The following is a 23,616-nucleotide window of genomic DNA, read 5'->3' as shown; positions in this document are numbered from 1 at the left end:
CGTTCATAATATACCAAAAAGCAAGCCTAGAACAGGTCTTTTTAACAGACTTGCACAATTCTGGTATCAGGGAATTCCAGAGTGGACACATATATACAACCATACTCAGAGATGGTTCTCTAGTGTGGATGCTCAGAGACATGTTTAATTTGCTTAGATTTGCATCCAGAGAGAGCAGGTCACCTTCAGGCCTCCCAATATGCCTAAGAAGACCTTCCAGTCATCTAAAGCCAGTAAAGATCAAGGGCACATTTCCAACATGTCATCATTTCCAGCAGATTGTTTTTGTTTTTGCTTTAAGTTTTTGTTTTGCTTTCGCTAACATTTTGCTAACTGAAATTTTGCTTAAGCTAACATTAATAGTCCAATAAACATTTCTTAATCCTTTATAAGTGAAAACTTAGGAGAGGAGTTACAGGTTACCTTTAAACCTTGGACAACTTAAAGTAGGCAGAGGAGTATGGCTAGGCTAGGCAGGAAGGGAGAGCAAGGGCAGGGGGCCAGGCAGGGCAGGGCCTTTCGCCTAGAGTGGGGCTTACCATGTGGCCGGGGCTAGCTTGAGTGGGAGCTCTGTGAGGTCACAGCTGTCAGTGATGGTGTTCTCAGACAGTGGGGCATGGCGGGTGGGCACCCAGTCAATGGCTGCCCTGGGGAGGAGCTGGTGCTGCTAGCAACTGGCTGTGTCATAGCCAGCCATGCCTTGGGGTGGGGGCTGGGTCTGCAGTGTTGGTGTGGCAGGCACTGGCCTGGACTCCCTGAGCTGCTGGTGGAGAGGTGCAGCTGGGGAGCTGAGCAGGAAGGGGTGCTGGACACCAGAGGGGTCCTGGTGACATATCACCAGGGGTGCCAAGCTGGGGCAGGGCCTTCGGCAGGCTACCCGTGCTGCTATGACAGCACAGCTATGGCCTGGGTCCTGTGGCATGACTGTGCCCACAAGCCCTTGATCTTTATGCAGTACTTCCAGGCCAACCGGTCATGCCCATGGTCCCACATCCAGGTTGTCAGTGCCTCAAAGATGTGGGTGTTGGAGCACTCACCCCTCTCAAACTGGTGCTGCACCTCTGCCTCACCCCACAGTGCCATGAGGTCACCAGTCTCCTCTATGGACTAGGTGGAACCCCAGGTAGTGGGCATGGATGTGGGCACAGCTGCAGATGAGCAGGACACCATCATGGGTCCTGCGCTGGCTCTCTGGGACCTTGTGTGGCTGTTCCTGTGCCACCAGGCCTGGACAGTTGCCTGCAGTGTGCAGTGCAGGGGCCCAATATGGGACAGACAGCTGCGTCAGAGGCACTGCCCCACAGCACCTGTGATCTCAGGCTGCTGGGGGTGGGTTGTGGCAGGTGCCTGCAGCTGGGCCTGGGGGCTGGTAGGCCTGGCTGGAGCCTGCAGAAGCCTGGAGCAGCCTACAGGCCTGAACAGTGCCTGGCAGCTGTACAGCAGTGTGGTGGAAGGCAGCAGTGCTGGGGTGCATGCAGGCTAGGGCGGCTGACCTGTGGCCTGCCAGGGTGACACAGAGGCCTGGAGTGGCCTCAGGCTCCCTGCTGGTGATTCCCAGGGCTCTGAGTGCCTGCAGGCTTTTAAAGACCTGAGGCAGAGGCTGCCATAGAGGCAGCTAAACCCTGGGGTAAAAGAAGCTCCCAGCCTAGAGCCCTGAAGCTAGCCGCAGGCCAGCCCTTTAGTGTCAGGGCTGACCCGGGAGCCAACTTACTCCTGGGTCACATCTACAAGTGTGTAACGATGCAGTAACTAATTGCATGTAAATTTGCTACCCGCATTTGCAAGAATGAAATTTACTTGTGACGAGGGTTTTTTTTACTGTGTAGTAAGCAAGTGCATGTGTAAACTACACTATTGCACAGTTAAGCATCTGGGGTAGTAGATGTGCCTCTTATGTCACAGTCCTATTACCTAATATAAACTACAGAAGAAAGAGAAGGAAAAAAAATAGCAGGGAAGGAGGAAAGACTAAGAGGGAGATAATGGAGAGATGAGCTCCAACTCCACCAGTCTGTGAATTTTTCCCTAGTATAAACTATTACAAACACAATTGACTTTTGTGTGTTGGAAGCTGCTGCTCTTTAGAGAATAAAAGGCAGAGAATGTGATATTACTCTGGTTTATCCATTACATTATTCAACATTCATCTCTGCATTTACAAACATCATCCATACTGATTCACTACCTCAGCATGGCATAAGAAATATACAATCCATGTGCACTGTAAACGGTAAAATAAAGCAATGAATGTTCACAATACCAAATAATTTTGCCAACAATTCCATTTAATCCAAATTGTTTATAGCGGAAGCAATTCAATGAAACATGGTGGACTGTCACAAGGGTGTCCCAACTTCTTTTGCCACCAAAGGTAACTGGCTTCAGAAAGAGTACAAGTGTAGAGAATCTTCTACACTTGAGCAAACCAATCCAGAACAGTCTGCAGAAATTATAGAAACAGATTTCTGAAGATCCATTGCCTGAAAATCCATCCACAGAACCTTCTTCAAAGCCTGTCAAGCTCAATAGGAGTATTACAACTAGTTTCCACTTTTCTTTGAACACGTTCTCATAAGCATGGAAGCACTAAAGTTAATATTCCAGCCAAAGTGGAAAAATAGCATGTCATGCCAAAAAGAAGCAAGCCATGGTTCTGCAGGATGGCCAAAATTTGAACCATCAGGTCCCTGGTTTGACTTCTAATTAACAGCAGACACACTGGGAAAAGCCATCATGCTTAATTTTGTTGGCCTGGATCAAGGACCTAGTCATCTGGTGAGGTATGGTTGTTCAAAATGGTGGTACTGGAACAATAGTTATGGAAGCTCTTCAAACCAGAGACATTGAAGACCCAGAGAGGCATAGTCAGGAGAACTAAAATAAAAAAGAACATTGCGTGTTCCAGGAAGTCAGAGCAAGCTGCTACCTCTCTCCATACAGGATGCCATGCCCTTGGCACACCAGGGCAATCCAACATTCACTGCAAAAAGTTCTCTAGGAGTTACCCCAGATAGACTCCACCTCTCTTCCATTGGAATGGCACTTGTTTTCACATCATATTTGCTATAGGTAGTCACCAGTTCTAGCAGGGAGATTGTCATGCTCAGTGCAGGAATTTCCTTGGACAACTCCATTGCCAAATGCCCTTGTTCAGAGGCAGCAAGAACCTTAGGAGCAACAGAAATTGTAAAGTAGATCAGAACTGCGTGCCTCTGCTGTGGAATGCGCCCTCCCTCCAAGGCCTCTGTGCCACAAACTGCTCTCCCTGGTAGCTCAGCAGCATCCCATGGCCCTGCCTTTGAGGTCTCCTCATTGGATGCCTCTGCTGCAGAGCTCTGCCCTGCCTCAGGTATTTCCTTCCACTTCTCCCAGATGCAGACCTCTCTCCTGTCCCTGGGATCTGTTTGCCGCCACTCTCTCCCATGTGACCCTCTTCCCCTGTTATGTCCTGCCTCTCAGGGTCCTCCACCTCCAGCCATTCCACAACTCACCTTTTCATGGCCCTGCTCCCCAGCAGTCCTTGCTGATCTGTAGGGTCACAATGCTCTGGAAGCAGTACATTGGAGACTCCCATGCCATAGCCAGCCTGCCACCAGTGTTCGCTGCCTCTTCTACGGTAAGTGATGGGAGAATCCATGGAGGGCTGTCTCTTCCCCCTTCACATCACACCTCCAGTGTCAGCCAGAACCAGAAATTACACTGGAAGGCAAAAGGACAGGGATCATGAAATAACTTTCCAAGAGAGGGACGTTTCTTCCCAATCTGAATTGTTAATGGTTGGCCTGTTTCCTGAAGCTGGAGGGCACAGCTGGTCTGCACAGGACTTGCCCAAGCATCACTCTTTCCTTTACTGACTGTCTAAAGCACTGAGTTAGAACTAGAGGGATCCAAGTCTCCTTTCTGGCTACTTATTAAAGAAATAGTTAATAACCTTTCCAAACTCTGATCAGTTTTTAACTGAAATTAAACCACAGGTGACTTAACTTCATGCAGAATATTCATACTTGGGGCTTGTCCACCAGATAGAGCCCAACATAGCTCCAGTGAAAGCAAACTAGCCATGCCAATTTGTACTAGCTGTGGAGTTAGGCCCTCTTCTGGATGTTTACTTACTGTTATACATGTCAATTTTCCCCTAAGGAAAGTTTTGATTGTATAAATGTGCTCATATTTTATTCAGTTATAGGAATATATTGCCACAAGTTATTATTTGTACATTTGCTTAAGCGTACATATATCTGGAAAGAATTAAGTTTTGTATTTCCTTAACACAGATCACAGTGGGACTAACTTTGAAATGATAGTGGTAATATCTTGTAGCAGCATTCAGATAGTGATATGGGTTCTTTATGAGTCAGCAAACCTTATATCTCTTTGCCTAAGGAACACTGGTAATATTGAGTGAATACCTAGTCTCTGTTCAGATATTCAGCAAAATCAATGTTTTCAAATTATTTTGAAGTGCAGAGAGTAGCATGTCTATGAAATATTTATGAGAAAGCATATCATGTCTATAGCCGTTCTAGTCTGTGACTCCAGCATATGGTTTATAAATTGAAACAGGTGTGGGAGAACAGGTGGCCACAGCCATGCAAGGGTATATCTAGAATTTACCATAGGGAGACAAAAATGATAAAGTATCTCAGTTGGCTTACCGGGCAACTTGCATATTTGATGGCAGATAGCAAAGTTTTTCGGGGCAAATCTAAGTGTTCATGGTTTTGTAGCAAACTTACTTTGTACAATAAAACATATGGCAACAATTAAATGGATTTAATCACCCACTATAATGCATGTATTGTATTCTCAGTGGTAAATCTTTGTCAGAATATGTTATAGTGAGTTATATTAATTTGGAAAAATTAAGTCTCCGGTCTTTACTTTCACAGGAATTTGAACGGTCTGGATAAAAACATGATATGGAAAAGAACTTTTTAGGAATGAGACCAGGGTAGGGTCAACTACACATCAACCAAATTCTAATGATAGTGCAAATTTGTACTGCCAACAAAGGCTGGCTACACACATTCAAATAATTTGGAGAATTCTCCCAGGTATTTTCTTCTGGTAGAGAAACTTAGAGCTGTGTGTACAGATAGCCAAATGTTGAGGCCCTGAAAAGTGGACAGTTTTAAGTGCTGACTGTGCAGACTGGGGGAGGGCTGCACACATATGTCAGTGTACTCTGAAGGTTCCCTTAGTCTACATGGTACAGATTGCAGCAGTGTATAGGGCAACCCTGATTGGCTGGCCCAGATTACCCACAGTCAGCCTGTTTTCCTGCAACACAATGTGGGGACTGTGAAATCAATTTGTCCTGCTCTATGCTGGAGCAAAAGAGCCCAGCAAGCAATACACTGTCATCCTATATTCTCTTCTGAGGACTGTGTTCTCTTCTGAGAGAAGTCACGGCATTAACAGACATTGGCTGCCCCAGGAGAAACTCTTTTTGGAGTAATTTAACCCTGGTTGTTCCAGGTTATTTTTCTTCTGGAGCAGTCATTTTTACTGTAGAAGAAAAGTCTGAACATCTGTATACTTGTATGTTCTCCTGGGAGAACAGCGGCTCTCACAGGAGAAATTGAGTATCTGTAGAAAGCCCAAAACTACTGGTGACTGATACCAAGAAATTTTAGCTGATATTGATCTGTGACCACATTCATCTGAACATTGGGCTACCCCTACCATCAACTTCTATTCAAACAATTGACTATAAGAGCGCATCCAGATGAGCACACATGTATGCTATGCAGCACCACAGATCCAGCACCGGAAACTGCTCATGCTGCACATGCAGGCATTCGCCACATTGATAATATGTAGTATGGCAGCTTTTTTGACATTGGGAGATCTTTGCATCAAAAAAACTTGTGGCAGAAAAAAGTGGGGTGGCTCATGTGGCAGTAGCATACACCACCTGAAACCGGAGTCTGGCTATCTAGAGCCATGCTCTGCCTGCCAGCCAGGCTCTGTGCACCGGATCACCACCGCTGAAGCCCCAGAAAGCCCCCAGGACCCCAGGTAAAGTTGCTAGGGCCAGCCTAAGTGCTGGCCCCAGACTCCCCTGCCCCATCCAGGGCAACTTGCTATGCACTCATTCCCAGAGGACAAGTAGCAACGGCACTACTATGTGGCCTGTGGTATAGCTGAAACACCACTATTCAGGGGATCAGTCCAAGGCCCTTGAAGGACTGTTTTTACACTCAAATAGATTTTAAATTGTCCACTGGCTCACAGACCTCATACTTCCATCTGCACAGGACAAGTTTCACCCTTTAAGTGCATTTTCCAATATTAAGCAATGAACATTTTACACAGCCTTAGTATAAACCCCTGTGCACATAAATTAATCCCTGGAATGGTTCAGTAGTTGTCTATTAAATAACAAAAAAACCCCAGACAGATTGAGAATAAGAAACAACACATCACCACTTCTGGGAACACACATTGACGTTGATGCTAAAGTGCAATACATTAAATGAGCACAAATATTCTTTTAAACTACATTTGGGCTCTGTATGTATATTCTAAAAACTCAAGAATATAGGCTCATTCACATAAATTACAGTGACTCTAAGTCTGACTCTTAGAGCAGCTGAATTCCCACAACCTCGCTAACATCAAAGTAGAACTCTGAAGTTATTTGTGCTTACTTTAAAGTATTGGAGTTCTGTATTAAAATGTATGCATTCTCCTAAAATTGATAATTCTGTTTTTTTAATATTCCTGAACCAGAAGAATTTAAAATAAAATTAACTAGTTCTAACGTATCCTTGAGGCCAAATTCTTTTTGGCATTTGTGCGGTAAAAAGCTATTTACAGGAACATAGGAACTGACATACCAGATCAAACCAATGGTCCATTTAGATAGTATATTAAGCATGCTTATCAACTCTCACAGTTTTCCTCTAAAATTTCTGATTCAAAAACTGCCTGCTTTTTGTAATCACGTAGACAACAATCAAACCAGACCATTAATTTCAAGGAGCAATTTACCATATGTGCTTCAAGGTTTTTACGGGGATCTCTAAAATGTTGAGCATGTGATGCCTAAACGGTATATTTAATACACTTTTACTAAATTCTGCTATCGTATGCAGTCAGAACGAATACACTGACGACAATGGACCAAATACATTCCTGGTAAAATTCCTTGTGAGCAAATGGAGTTACACCCGGGCGGATTGTTGGCCCTTACTTTTTAAATTTACTATTTCCATCCATTCATCCTACTTTAAAAAAAGCATAAAATAGATTAACATATACTACACTCGCTCTTCCTGAGAGCAAGTCAGCTAAAATTACTTTGTAAGAGAAGTTCATTTGCTAAGCATACAATAATACTCTATCTGGAAACTTGCTGTTATAAACCTTTCCGATAATATACCTTTATAGAAGATCTGATTTATGGGAAGGAATCCTTAGTCATGAAGGGTGCTTCAATATATGATTAAGTTCCATTAAATTCAATGATATTTATGGAGTGCTTAAAGTTAAGTACATCCTTAAATACTTACCTGAATCAGCCCTAGAAGTGGGAATTATAAATAAAGTGACCCTATATAGTTGGGTAACTTGGTAGTGCTCACATGCTGTTTTGGGACCTATACATTTAATTGCTAAGCATGGCACCTACATGTTATGTGTAGGGCCCTGAGAAAATCTTGGATTGCTTGTAGAAAATTCGTGGCACATGTATGGGTAAAGTATAATTTTTCATGGAATATTCACAGAACTACCATTGATCTTGGCAAATGGGTCCCCATAGTTCCATGAATATTCCATAAAAAAATGACACTTTACCCACACACTTGCCCCACATTCAGCAGATACCAAGCAGTGGATAAAATATTATTTGTGTGGCCCTAAGCCCCACATGACCCTTGTCCCTCCCTCCCACAGGGCTGTTGTGGGGCCAGCATGTGCTGTGGCTGTAAGTGCCAGCAGAGGAACAGCTGCACACTGAGCACCACTGGGCACTCTGGGATGGCAGCACCGCAAGAAGTTTTGGGTGATAAGCCCCATTAGCTCTGGTCTTCTGCTGCCTATGGCAGGCACACAAACACACCATCACACCCCCAACTCAACAGTCCCCAAGCCCTGGCCCTCCAAACTCCCTTCCCCCCTTGCTTCTTATATACTTACCTTCATCTAGCTGCCTGGATGCATCCTGGCCATGCCCCCAGATGCCACTTGCGGGGTGGAATGCTGTGAAAGCCAAGGATTCCCCTTGCAGGCTGAAAGAGAAACCTGAGCTTTTGCACATTTTTCTGACACAGGCTCACAACCCTTAAAAATTGCAGTATGGGGCTAATTTCACAGTATCCATGCAGTCCACAAAATCACGATTTTCTCAGGCCCATAGTCATGTGGCATGTGCATGCTGAATCTCTTCAGTCTCCACAAGCGGAGACTGAGGGGGGATCTTGTGGCTGCCTACAACTTCATCAAGGCCAGCAGCAGGGCCTCAGGGAAAGTCTGTCCACCAGGGCCCCCCTTGGAGTCACCAGGAACAATGGCCACAAGCTGAGGGAGGATAGGTTTAGGGTAGATATTAGGAAGAAGTACTTCACTGTAAGGGTGGCCAGAGCCTGGAATAGACTTCCCAGAGAGGTGGTGCTCTCACCTTCCCTGGAAATCTTCAAGAGGAGACTGGATAGGTACCTGGCTGGAGTCTTATGACCCCTGCCACCCCCAGTGCTCCTTCCTGCCCATGGCAGGGGGTCAGACTAGATGATCTGTCTAGGTCCCTTCCGATGCATTGGTTCTATGATTCTATGAAAAAACATATAAATGAAGCTTCTGGATTAATAATTTATGTTCTTTTTGAAATGTGTATTTTTGTGGCATACCCTTGGTGAATACTGTGATTCATATGAAATTTGTAAATTCTACACCTTGGGAAAAACAATCACAAATACAAATACAAAATGGGTGACACATCACACGATGAAGGTTAATGCGGTTTTGGAATGTATCCATAGAAACATTAGCTGCAAGACACAGGAGGTGATAGTGCTTCTCTACTCAGCACTGGCTAGGTGTTATCTAGAGTACTGTGTGCAGTTTTAGGATCCACTTTTTTTAAAGGATGTGGAGAAGTTAAAGAGAGTCCAGAGGTGGAAAACAAAGATAATAAAAGGCTTGGAAAGCAAGTCATATGGGGAAAGACTGAAGTAGTTAGGCATGTTCACCTTACAGAAAAGATGCTTAAGAGTGCACATGACAGCAGTTTTCAAATACCATGAAGAGAAGGGAACCCAGTTTTAGTCTTGTAGTACAGAGAGTCAGAAGTGGACCAATGGGTTGAAGTTGCAGTAAAGCAGATTTGGATGGGCTATCAGGAAAAACTTCTTCAGTGGATTAAATGACAACATCAATATTAGCCAGAAATACTGCTGAAAGTTTAGTTCTGCAATTCTCAAATAAGCTGCTGTAGCACCCTGGGGTGCCTTGAGATCGTTTCAAGGATGCTGTGGAGTGCTGCACAGTGTCAGAATGGTTAGGTGTGCAAACATGGTTCATGAGAGAAACCCAGAGTTTTCACATAGCAATCCACAGTATTAGAAACAGCCTTAACTCTTGTGATTTTTCTAAGTTCTTTGCCACAGATGAATTGCTCTATTATTTTTCTGCATTCAAAAAAAGTAAAAACTAAGAACTGGCATTTTCTGAACAGTGCCCCAAATCTGTCAAGGGGTACCATAATCTAAGAAAGCTGAAAACCACTGATTTCAGGCCAACAGGAAAAGTCTTCAACCTACTGTGCGCCTAAGGAACTCCACACCCCAATACAGCATATATTTAGTGAGTTTACATCAAATTCCTAATTAAAGTACAAACATATAGTATCCATGGAAGCAGAAGAAATAATTAACTCTGTTGTATATATGAGACCGGCTAGCAAGCTGGGCGGTATGGAACCTAATAAAGTTCAGCGTTGAGAAACGTAAAGTACTTCACCTCCGGAAGAGCAACCCCCAACATGCCTACAAGCTTAGCAACACCAAACTGACTAGCACCGCAAATGAAAGGGACCTGGGGATAATAATAGACCACAGTATGAATATGAGCCAGCAGTGTGATGCTATTGCCAGTAGGACAAATAATACTCTGGCATACATCAATCAGTACATCTCCAGCAAAGCCAAGGGGTTCTTCTGCTCTATTCAGCACTGGCGAGACTGCAGCTGGAGTACTACATCCAGTTCTGGGCATAAAACTTTAACAAGGACATGGATAAGCTTGAGAGAGTCCAAAGAAGAGCCACCCATTTGAACAGGGTCTCAAAAGGCAAGCCATATGAGGAAAGGCTGAGGGATCTGGGACTCTTCAGCCTGAGGAAAAGGCTGAGAGAGGACCTGGTGGCAGCTTACGTTAGGGGAGTACATCAAGGGCTCAGTGAGCAATTATTCACCAGGGCACCCAAGGGGAAAACCAGGTGTAATGGCCACAAACTCTTGGAAGATCAATTCAGGCTCAGCATTAGGAAAAAATCCTTCACAGTCAGGGTGTCCAGACTGTAGAATAAGCTCCCTCCAGAGCTGGTCCAATCACCTACCCTGGAAATCTTCAAGATGAGACCAGATGGTCACCTTGCTGGGATCATCTGACCCCCAATTATCTTTCCTGTTTGGTGCAGGAAGGCTGGACCTGCTGATCTTCTGAGGTCCCTTCCAGCCTTACAATCTATGAATATTATAACAAAGATGTGAACTATAAAGCAACAGTGAAATTATATTCTGTTAATACTGAAAATATGTTGTGGGCAGGTTTCTTTCCTCCTCCCTTTTTTACTGAGTATCTGTATTTATACATGAACCATATTAAAAGGTCCCCAAAGACAATTCCTTTTAGCATTGGATAGTTTAGCACACTATTAACATATTTTAATTTACATTGGAGAACAACTTGTTAGAAAGAAGCTGTATATTGCATAAACTTTAAATGTCAAGCCTTTTTCTCCCCTCCTCCCTTCACCAATTAGTGTGGAGGACAGGTTCCTAAGTACAATTAAAGAATATAATTTGTCAGGTGGATTATTTAAGTAATGTAGAGTGTCCTTTTCAGTTTGCAGCCTGTTTAAAAAAAATCTCAATTACTAATTGCATTCCTGGCAACATGAGTAAAATGAGCTTCTTAACTACATGCCTGTGGAAGACTAGAGATCCTTCCACTCTCCAAAATGAGAAAAAAGGAAAACAAGAACAAGGAAATCTACTGGGGACAGGGAAAAAAAGACATTCCTCTATTACAAAATTAAAAAGAAATGCTTGTGCAGCATTTCTTTTTTTTCCCCCTTTTTTTTTGTATTTTATTGCAGTCTCCAAAACAAAGCACCTTATAATGGATTGTAAAGCAATGAACTTCAACAAGTGAATGATCCAAGTCAGAGACTTACCCTAGCAATGCTTTATTTTCTTCTCTCTTCTAACTAGACTGGTAAAATAGCAGGAAAAAATTATAAAAAACAATAGCTAGCTTCTGTTATAGCCATCTGATGTACAGCAGAGGTGAAAACTAGACTCAGGTCTCCTAAGTCTCAGTCCGATGCACAGGTGACAGTGATTCTCCTTTCAACCTGTCTATAACCAGAATTTCTTTCCAACTGCACTAGAACAAAGGGCTAAGGAATCTGACCTGCATACTCAGTCAAATGCTGCCCTGAAAATAAAAGCACAGCTTTATTCACCACTGCCCTTTGTTTTGTACCACTGTAAAAGGTAGTTGCTTTGGTGTAGTACTAATTAGCCTCCTTTTTTGTGTATAAATGACCATATGCAGCGTACAGAATGAAAGATGCATAGTTACAGAAGATGCCATTCTGCAAGTGCTGGTGACCAGTTTTCCTCTGCTTATGTCTTTTCCTAGCAAAGTGTGGAAAATAAAGAGCAACACCCCCTCCCCCCAACAAAGAAAACCCCACATCTCTGTCACCATTGTAAAATATCAGCACAATCACACAACATTAAACAGCAAATAACATTAAACATATAACAGAATGACATTTTAATCTAAGAAGAGAGACACCTCAGACAGCTTCTGAGTTTTATTTGGAATAGAAGACCCAGTGTGGATGCTTAGCACAACCATCCAAACTTACGGAGGCATTTTCAAGTCCTATACTCCTCAAGCCTACGCAATCAACTGCTTCTGACAGATCTCACCTTCATCTCCTGTAGTCTACCTAGCCCCTTCTGTTTTGACATATTTATCTGTCAGAAGGGCTAGTTTTCTCTATTGTGGCACATCTTCCTACTGGCCATGAGGCAAGACCTGTTCTCTACCACCACTTTTGTGTGGTCTTCACAAGCAGCATTTTCCTACTTCATAGCTACTTCCTACTTAGCACTGGTTATGAGAAATTTGTGACAGGGAATGCCCCACAGTCCCTTATGAATGTAGTCAGAAAACATATTCCTTTGCCTTTCTCTCTAAACAAAAATTCAAAAACTTTCTCAACCCAAAATTTTTGACCTACCCTAATTTCTCTTAAATCCTATTTTCATCCTATAATAAAGCTAATAAATATTTATGTAATATATTCACACCACACAAATATGTATTTTCTATTACAGTTGTGCTAGCTGAAGCCCATTGCAATTGCTCTTATCCGCCTTAGTAATGTAGGAATGAACTGTCCATCAAAGATAATGCCTATTTTTGTACATAATCAACATCTTTCTTTACAATATATTTATAAAACCAAAGTAAATGAAAAGCTTTTTAAAAATATATTTGTGCTAATACCTCTTTATTTGTTTCTAAATGCATTTTGCCCTTTGCTGCACAAATATTACGCTTCATAAAGAATTAGAACAATTAAGCAGAGTGCACATGTTCTGTCTCTATGGAATATCTCTGCTTATGGTTCCAATTTATCCTCACAAACTGCCTAATGGCAAGCTACTGGAAGCTGTAAATGCTTACGAACAGCTTCGTTTCTTCCAGCCACACACATTCTCCTTTATCCATATGATTGCACAGGCCTCAACTGAATGAATTTTGCACTCATTCAACACCAATCACATCTGATTTGTATAGTTTACATATATTGGTTTTTGTTACCTCTTGTTTACTTGTTTTTCCTTTTCAGATTATATTATTTCTACATCCAGAATAGGTCTTGCTGTTTCTTTTTTAAAAATGTCCTTAGCCAATGTCATAAAGTTTTACATACGTTTTCTAGATTCACACCTATCAGCTGCTGTTACTGACATAAAACTCTAGTAAAGTCCAAACAAGTCTGCTTTTTGAACAATGAGAATAAATTCTAATTTAAGCTTTTCTGCGCTACAGTTCCTTAAAGCCTGATCTTATTCTTTCTGTACTGTGGTATATTCTCAAAGTCAATTGTATGCTTTGTAAGGTAACATAATACCAATACTTCAGACTGCATTCAAGGTGAGGTGTAACCACCACTTTAGATAGAAATAGTACCTCTACAATTGATTTATATTCTATGCCCCTAACAATACAAACTCAGCACCTGGTTTGTCTTCAGCTCTGCAACTGCACTGCACTGAAAAGACTTTATGGATTTTTCATACAATAACTCCCAAATCTTTTTCCTTGGTCAGAACTCTGCAGCATCTTTTCTTTTAGCACATACCATATTTCCGCCTTGATTTTATGATTTATTGCCTTACATTTGCCCTTACAGTTCTGCATTTGCAATCAGCTACCCCCTTTAAGGTGATGTAAATCTTTCTGTAGGTGACTGCATTGTTTCTGATTACATTTCAGGTTTAATACAAGATTGCCTTTTTTTCTTTAGAACAACACAAACAGATTGGCTCTCTACTACTGTACTTCAAGGACTTAAATTATGTTCCTTCATGAGTCCTGTGTGTAGGGAAAGGAGAGATAGAGGAGGCAGAGAAGAGGTATTATTCAACTCCCCATGTGAAGAGTAAAGAGGTGAACATAAGAATTCTGATGACCTCGCTAAGCTTCCTTCTGGATATGATGAGGATACACTACACTTGCCAGTTATCCATCCTCTGTACCTAGAGGCTGTATCTGGAAGAGTTGCATCTACATCTTGTAAATGCCTGTGGCATAGTGCACCTGCCCTCACAATTCTCCCAAGCGTTTAGACCTATGAAGCTAGTAAAATAACATTCTCCTTGTCCCTCCACTGTCAAACTATTTGTTTCACCACCTTTTCATTTTCAGCGGTCATTCTTCAAAATCTAGGAAATTGTACTTTCCTGCTTGTCATACACCTGATACTTCCTGATACACACTATAGGGTACTGAAAATACTGTTGGGAAATGTAGTTAAATAAGGTAATGGGTAAGATGTCAGCGGTGGCCACATTTTGCTTCCTTATGCCAATGTTAACTCATTACATGCAAACTAACCTCTGTTACTTGGGAGCAGTTCTGAACGTTGTCTTACAGTCTGCAGCAAGTGCTATTACAATGGGCATGTCTACACGTTACCTTATGTCGCTGTAGTGACACGCTATGTCGCCGTATGATGCACTATAGCAATGTAGCAATCACATGAGTCTATACGTGACTGGCAGTTACTTTGATGTAGTGGTGCCATTTTAGCACACCGCTATGGTGAAGTAGCAGCTAAAACTAGCCATGTACTGCATGCACAGCACAGCACAGGCAGTTACTTTGCCATGCTTTAGTACTTCCAAAAGGAAGTACTGCATGGCGCAGTAACAACATCACCACAGAATGACATGTAGACATGCCCAGTGCGCCTGCACCTGCCAGACTAGGGTTCAGCATTGTCATTTTCAAGCATTGTCATTTTCAAGCCAGCTCTTCTCTGCCTTCTCTTGCCCAGTCCCTCAGATACACATTGGCACAGGAGTAGCTGTAATCTGGTTGTAGAATAACAAGGCTGTTTCAATTAAGACACCTAAGTAGTGGTCAGGTAATAGGGTTGGTAACTTGCTGTAAGTCAAATATAAATTGTTGACCAGCATGCCTGCACTTTCCTGCCGGCAATTTTTAAACTATTCCTAGTCCTCTGCACTGGTAACAAATGAAGTGCTAACAGCAAGAGATTCTTTGAGTAATGGTTCTTTGCTCCCTTCACTATCTTTTAGAATTTTTGCAGGCATTTTATTTTGCCAATAGCTATAATAAAATATTACTCCAAAAAGGAAAATGATGAAATAATACATTTTGAAATATGCTAATGGAATTCCATAAAGGATGTTTTGATGTTAGTAGTTTTCTGAGAATTTGGAATAGACCTGATCCGCTTGTATTGAAGTTCATTCGAGCTGTATTAAGCACATACAATTTCCAGTACCAAACTCAGACAAAGAATTCCTTCTGCAAGCTACCTGTATGTTGGTTTCTAAGGATTAGTAGAGTCTGGGAGAAAAGAGATATTTAAATGTGCTGATGCAGGAAAGGAGTATGTTTCTAGGTGTGGAGAAAGTGTATTGTGTGCTGCTTGCTCTACAAAGATGACTATTGCAAACAGCATAGAATAGCCCTGTATGTGTTGTGGAAAAATGGATTTCATTTTACTACATCACATCATAAATGCTTAAACGAAAGCTTGTCATTATAATTTGTCACACTATTATGTGTGCGTCTTATCTCCCTGGTGATTTTGTCTCTATCTTTCTTTGACATTGAGCAATAGACTGAAACAAAGTTCTCAAATATAGTACAAAAGATTTCTCAAACCTCAGAAATTAATAGCTATAACTGCAACTGCCATGTATTCTACACTCAAAAAGAACCTGTTTAACATCAATGAAAGCTGCAGTGTTAGAAAGGCACACTGCTGCACTGGAGTAGCTAACAGATGTTTGACAATAGGCCCTGGAAATTTTTACCTCTAGATGAGTTGATCGAAGCCAGTGGTGACTGAAAATTAGTACCATTTGGTGATTATTCAATGACTTTTTTTTTTAATGAATTTGGTGATCACTGTCTTGTTTCTAAAAGATATGAATCTAGATTACAGAATACCAGATTAACTGGTAGCCTTGTTGCCAGTCTCTCCAGGGAACATAAAAGTCTGATGAAAAAGGACTGAAAAAACTTCTCTACTGATTCATTTTAAATAACTAAACCAGCATACTGATTGCACTTGTTAAACTCTTTGTTGTATATTGTTCTGGCTATTGGTTATCAGCTGTTTCCCTTTCAGTGTCATGTTCTGAAGGAAGGAGCATTCTATACTATGAAAAGATCGGTTTTTATGCAGTTAAGTTTTGACCTTATTTATCTTTCCTATTTCATCACCTATTACTCCCAAATACCTTTGTGTTTAGGCAAATTTTCAAAATCACATTTAAAAATTTTAAATTAATTGCTGGCCACATACTTCTCCATTTTCCTGCTTAATCCTAAGAATACATTCCTTTTACTCTACTATTCATGTTTTCTCTACAGTGTCTGTGAAGTGAAAAATCTTACTCAGATTTTGTGATTATTCCTGTCTTCCTGCTAATTTTCTGTCAAATCCCTACATTTTACTCAGACTGCAACTATTCATACAATAGAATCATAGAAAATGAAGGCTGGAAGGGACCTGTAGTCCCACCCCCTGCCCAAAGTGGGACCATCCCCACTACTTCGTCCCAAAGCTTTTTCTACCAAAGTCTTAAAAACCTCGGAGGATGGAGATTCCACAGCTTCTCTGGGTAGCTTCCTGGTGAGAATTTGTTTCCTGATAGCTAACCTAAACTCCCTTATAGGTCTGAGGATCTGGCCCAGGGCTCTTTTTCATTGACAACTAACAAATACCTTTGTGTAAGCTGCATAGCCCTGAAATATTTATTCTGAGATGTTGTTCTAGACAGAACTCTGAGATTTTATTTGGATTGAAATTGTTATAAGCCCTGACCCTAGAAATACTTAAACATTTACTGTATACATAAGTAGTCTAACTGAAGCTAAAACTATGCACATTTGTAAAGTCAAGTGAATGGAAAACCTTGCAGGATCAGGGCTGTGGTTAGTAATTACAGTATTCATCTGCAGGCACAACCCATACAAACCACTTATCATCAGATTAGCCAAACTAGCAAATGTTTTATATTCACACTAAGTAAATAGGAACACAGGATATAGGATTGGAAGATAACTGTCGGGTCACTGAGTACAGACAACTGCTATCCAAGGCAGCCAAGTTGTATAATCCTGTTCATAAATTTATAAAGCTCCGTCTTAAAACTAATTAGGTTGTTTACTCCCACAGCTCCTGTTAGAAGGCTGTTCCAAAACCTCACAGCTCTGATGGTTAGAAACTTTCTAATTTCCAGCCTTAATTCATTCATGGCCAGTTTATATGTATTTGCTCTTGTGCCAGCATTGCCCTTTAAGTTACTTAGTTTTTCTCCCTCCATTGCATTTACCTAACCAATGTATTTATGAACAGTAATCAAGTCCCCTATCTTTCTTTCCTCTTCATTCTTCCAAGCCAAACTCTTTTAGTCACTTCCATAAAAGAGAAATTCCATCCCCCCACAGTCCTCCTAATAACCTTTGGCTGGAGGAGGGGGGAAGGGATTGTGGGGGGGACCCCCGATGACCCCGCCCACTCCCCCAGCCCTCCCCAACCCCTGCCAGCCCCCCCAAGCCCTGCCCGGGCTGGCCCCTACCCCACCAGCCCCGCCAAGGCCCCCAACCCATGCCAGGGGCAGCCCCTCCCCCCCCACCACCCCCCTCCCCGAGCCCTGCCAGGGATGGCTTCTTCCCCCACCAGCCTCCCCGAGGACCCTGACCCCTGCTGGGGCTGGCTCCTCCCCCTGCCAGCCCCCCCCCTCCCCCCTGCCAGGGATGGCCCCCAAACCCCCCCATCCCTGTCCCCCCCACCCCATACCTAAAAAAAAACCCCAAAAAACCCAGCTGCCTGGGGCCCTGCCCGCACAATGCAGGGCAGGCTGACACCCCTAGCAGCCCCAGCCTGAGCCCTCCTGCCCCCCCACCCTGTGCTGTCCAGGGGGCTCTGCCAGGAGGCCCTGGAGCCCCTCCACCCCTGCTTCTCAGGTAAACAAAGGCTTTTTTTCCTGGGTTTTTTTCTGTTCTTTTTCTTGGGGGGGTTAAATGATGGTGCCTGGGGTTGTGGGGGTAGACTTGGGGGCCTAGAGATGCAAGTTGGGGGTGAGACTGGGTGGGGAAGCCATTGGGGGGCTGCAGCAGCTGGTGGGGGATGGGGCCAGGTGGGGCAGCAATTGGGAGGCTGGGATGGGGCATCTGGGCCTTGCGGGGGGGGGGGCATACTCCTTGTGTGGGGGATGAAACCCCTGTTGGGGGGCCATACCCCTTGTGAGAGTGCCGATACCCCTGTTAGGGGTCTGAACCCTTTTGGGGGGACTGAACACTATGTGTGAGGGATGAACCCATTTTTGGAGGCTGAACTCCCTGTTGGGGGGTGTAGCCCATGTGTGGGGGCTGAACCCTCTGTTAGGGGGCTGAAACGCTTGTGTAGGAGCTTAACCCTGTGTTGGGGGGCCATAGCCCTTGTGTGGGGGCCCAACTCATTGTGTGGGGGGCCACTGCCCTGTGGGAGGGCAGAAAAATATGTATTCATGAATTCATGAACCCTGTATTTAGAGTTCACTTTATTATTATGATAAGAGACTCACTTTAACACTGTAGATATACCAATAAAACATTGTCCAACTGATTTCTGTCCCTGATTCACTCTCTCTTTCTCTCTTTATAGTGGTCTTTTGTTTTACTTGTGGAGAAACGTGGATTTGGGGGTATTTTACAGAGTGATTTTGGGATTTTTTTTAATCAGGGATTTTTCAGTTTCCTAATAGGGAAACACCAGAATTCCTGCTAGGGAGGCCAGTGGCAGGACCCTGCCTGCTCAGAGCTGGCACCTTGGACCCATCTGGCTGTGGCTGACTTCCTGGCCAAATGAGGCCAGGAGGACAAGCTTTGACAGTTCAAAGCAGGCCACCACACCCAGAACATCTTCTGGCTGATAGCTGCCCAGATGGCTGGGTAGGGGGCACACATGGCAGTAGTGCCTCACAAAGGTGAATTGCACTGTTAAATCTCATCACATTTTTATTACTTAATCTTCTTGTATGATATCTGACTCCCCCCATCTGTTTATAATGCCTCCCAATTTCATTAGCACCCTGTAACTTTCTGTTCCAAGGTTATTAATGACAACTATGTATGACCAGTTTCAAGACTGATTCGTGAAGATTCCACTAAGAAAACTTTTCGTTTCAGAAGAATTGATGGTCTACGTTACTTAGAGGCCTTTTCTAAAAAAAATTTAGTTATCAAAGAAACATATCAGAATAGTTTGTTGTATTATCCATTTGGCAAATCATTCTATTTTCTCTTTACTTCGGATCCAGGATTTCTCAAAGAGGGATGCAGAAGTAGCACCGCGCACTGCAGGGGTAGCTGCACCTTCCCACTCCCAGCCTCCTCCCCCTAACTCCTACTGGTGGGGGTGCTGTGGGAGCCTCCAGTAATTTTTTAAACTCCTAAAGCAGATGAAACCTACCCCTCCCTTTACACTCAGAGCTACATCCCCTCCCATCCACTCTCCTCCCTCACTTGCCACTGAGACTTTCCCTTTGCCCCAGAGGGTGGGGAAGGCTCCAGAGCTTCCTTCTCCAACTGGGCTGCATGGGAGTTGGGCTCAGTTGGGGATGGGAACAGTAGAAGCAGGCATGGATGGAGGGTTCCCCCGCCCCACACCTGCTCCAGGGGGACTGGGCATGGAGGGAGAAACTATTCTCCCACCATGGTGTTCCTGCTGTCCCTCTCCCTAGTTGATCCCAGCTCCTGTGCACCCCAGCTGGGGTGGGCATAAGTGGCTCTGGAGCTTCCCCCATGCCCAGGACAACAGGGAAAGCAGGAGCAACTGGTGCAGGAGGAAGACAGGGAATGTGCCTCTGAGCAACAAGGGGAAGGGAGTGGGGATTTTTACTTGCTTTAGAGACTTAAAATATTCCCAGGAGTCTCCTGCAGTGTGCTCCAATCCACAAGTGGGATGCAGCCATGCCACTGTACCCCCTCTGGATCCACCCCTGCTTCCATGTCTTATTTTTTGCTTCAAAATGTGTATTATTTTATGCTTCCAACTTTGTTCTAAAGCCTTGCATATTATTGAGTTAAGGCTACATGTCTGCCATTGCTTGTATCACTTTATACTTTATAGTGCTGCTCCCCATACACATTCCTATAGATTTAAAAGCTTTATTAAGAAAATGTTAGAATTATAGCTATTATATGTCTTGGCAGAGTTGGAAGACAATACAGGACCCTGCTCATGATAGCTACATAGACACATACTTATAGTATGCAGCCTGTGTTAGCCCAAATCACAAGCCAAAGGGAATGTAGCCCACTGAGGTAAGCATTGTACTGCCAGAGTGGTGCTGGGTTTTGAAGCTTCCCCAAGGGGGCAGAAGCTACCCTATTGCCGTTTATCCACTTTAACCAAATAAGTTTAAGTGCATAAAAGCCACTGAGATCAGAAGCAGACCTAAAACCCAGGGGCCACTCATTTCCAGGGTAGTACCTACCTCAGTAAGCCACAGAGCCTGGCTGCTTCCAGCTTGCTTTCCTCTTGGCCCTATGTATCATCTCCTCTTAGATATCCAATGGAGTAACTTCAGGATGAGTGCTGAATGGTGTTTTGGACAATAGCTACTGTGTGACCTAGTAGTTTGAGCACTTGACTGGCAAGTGAGAGATGCAGGTTCAAACTCCTTCTGGGAGTAGGTTGCCTACTCTCACTAGACTATTGAGCTAAAGATGTGGAGGATCCTTAATCTCCTTATCTGTCAGTCACTAGTTATGGCTTTCCTGTGGAGATAGTGGAGCCTTTTGAGCATGCTAGTATGAGCAAACATAAGTGCACAGGTTGAAATGGAATCTATGGGTGCATACAAAAGCTCAAATCAATTGGTTAAAGTCCAGCTGGTTGATTTTAAATGGTCTACCCTGTACATAAATGCAAAGACCTGTCTGTATGACAGCCTGCAATATTAAAATCACCCAGCCAGTGAGATCCAGAGCACTCATCCCAGCATACTTTACAGGCTCTTCTTTCTGTCTGAATAGAGATGACAGAGGCCCAGGACACAAGTCAAGATTGACTGGCAGTGGGACCCTGCCCCTCCCTCCCCAAAACATCCCCTTCTCCCCCTCAGCTGTCAGGCTGTCTGTCTCTCAGGCCTCACACGTTCCCCTCCAGCAGCCCACTCTTTACCCCTGTGGCACCAGCTGTCAGATCCAGTGCAGATCTTCACTCTTCGCTCTCCAGCCCTTCATGTAGAATCTGTAGGGAGTCATCTATGGGTCTGGGAATGGGGGGGGTGGCAAGACAGTATCCATGTGGGGGGATGGGAGTCTGTCTGGGGTCTTGGAAAAACCTGCAGCACCCTTATAGGCTCGGCAGTGCTACGTTGGTTAGCACTACAGAAGAAAGAGACTTGGGGGTCATCATTGACCACAAGATGAACATGAGCCTGCAATGCGATGCTGCGGCTAGTAAAGCTACTAAAACGCTGGCTTGCATCCATAGATGCTTCTCGAGCAAATCCCGGGACGTCATTCTCCCCTTGTACTCGGCCTTGGTGAGGCCACAGCTGGAGGGAGTACTGCGTCCAGTTTTGGGCTCCACAATTCAAAAAGGATGTGGAGAAGTTTGAGAGAGTCCAGAGGAGAGCCACGCACATGATCAGAGGTCAGGAAAACAGATCTTACGATGACAGGCTGAGAGCCATGGGACTCTTTAGCCTGAAAAAGCATAGGCTCAGGGGTGATCTGATGGCCACCTATAAATTTATCAAGGGTGACCACCAGGATCTGGGGGAACATTTGTTCACCAGAGCGCCCCAAGGGATGACGAGGTCGAACGGTCACAAACTCCTGCAAGACCGTTTCAGGCTGGACATAAGGAAGAATTTCTTTACTGTCCGAGCCCCCAAGGTCTGGAACAGTCTGCCAGCGGAGGTGGTTCAAGCGCCTACATTGCACACCTTCAAGAGTAAATTGGATGCTTATCTTGCTGGGATCCTATAACCCCAGCTGACCTTTGGGCAGGGGGCTGGACTCGATCTCCCGAGGTCCCTTCCAGCCCTAATGTCTATGAAATCTATGAAATATAGAGCAGAGGTGGGCGGTCTCCAAGGAGAAGAATGGGTCCAGAGTCCCCAGTCCCTGTGGGGGTGGGATCCCTGCAGTTTGTGGCTGGGACCAAGGGGCAGAATCCTTGCAGTTTGGGGGTGGGAGGGGTGGGGTCAGGCTGCCTGACCCCATGCACTCCTATCCAAAACTGCAGGGATCCTGACCACACGGGGACCTGAACCTACCCCCTTTCACAAATGCACCCTGGTGTCTAGGTAGAGTACATGGTGGGGGATGTGAGGGGAACCAGGCAGGGGCCAGGGATGCAGGGAGAGTGGGGGGGGATTGGGTGGGATAAGCTGGGTCAGCCTGTGTCCATGCAGGGGCAGGCTGGGGTTCTCTGGGGACCGAGTCTGGGTGAAGGGTAGGACTCAAGGGTCTCCAGGACAGCACGGGTGGGGTGTTTGGACAGTAGGGCAGGGGTTAAGAGGGCCCAGGGCCATCAGGGCAGAAGCAGGGGCAGGCTGGCTTTCCCCTACCAGTGCTGGGTGGAAGTTTAACAGCTCTACAGCCCCTGGGGTGTGGAGAGGGTTTGAGTTTTCCAGCCCCTGAGCTGCCAGCAGGAGGTAGCACTCTTACTTGGCCTACAGCAGTGGATTGCAGCCAGATTCATAGAGCTTCCCCCAGAAGGGGAGGGAGTGACAGTAGACACAAGGCAAGCTGAGATGCCAGAGAGCATCCCTGTGTCCCCAGCTGACTGGGGTTGTGTGCAAACATTTGTTCAAATGCTTGCACCCCGATCAGTTGACACTTCAGCCATGTCCAATGCAATTCCACCGGATGATATGTAACATTTGCACACACCTGCTGTGAGTACATTTGGATGCATAAGTAGCATTTAAATGTAAAAATGTGAAGCAGGATTTGACTTATAGTGCCAGTGAGTTCATGTACACATAGAAAGAACCAACTATGCTCTTAATTGGACCCCCTTTGCACCATCAGCAAAAAGGCAATAATACTTGCTTACCACTCAGGGCTGCTAAGAGGATTAATTAGTTAATGTAAATAAAATATTTTGAAAGTAACTAATAAGCATAATGGTTATTTCATACATCTGACTTGTATTTAACAAAAGCTATGTAAAATAATCATGTTAACACATTGCAGTCAAAAGCAACTGTTAATAGTCAAGAGAAGAGGTATGATTTACAAAATCCTGTCATCACATCATAAGTATTTTAAAAGGAAAAATACTTTCCAGTAATGTAGTCACAGGACAAAAAAACAGCCAAGAACTAAACACTAGCACAGACTTGAAGTATGCCAAGACCCCCATGGAAAAATTATAATCTGTAGGCATGTAATTAAAGACTGCTTTATAATACATAAGGCTAAGATACTTTCCTAACAGTTTCCAAACTTCTGAACATTTAAGTAATGGTATGTGTTTGTATGAATAGCCTAGATCCTTAAAAAGAAAAGAATTGGAATTCTATCATGTGACATCATATCAATATCCACAGGGGTCATCAGGAAAATTGGAACTCTGCCACATAAAGCAACAGAAAG

The sequence above is a fragment of the Crocodylus siamensis genome, chromosome 2 (genome assembly GCF_052110815.1).
Source record: "Crocodylus siamensis isolate JL-2025a chromosome 2, ASM5211081v1, whole genome shotgun sequence".
In the NCBI taxonomy this organism is placed as follows: Eukaryota; Metazoa; Chordata; order Crocodylia; family Crocodylidae; genus Crocodylus; species Crocodylus siamensis.
This window is presented reverse-complemented; position numbering follows the sequence as displayed.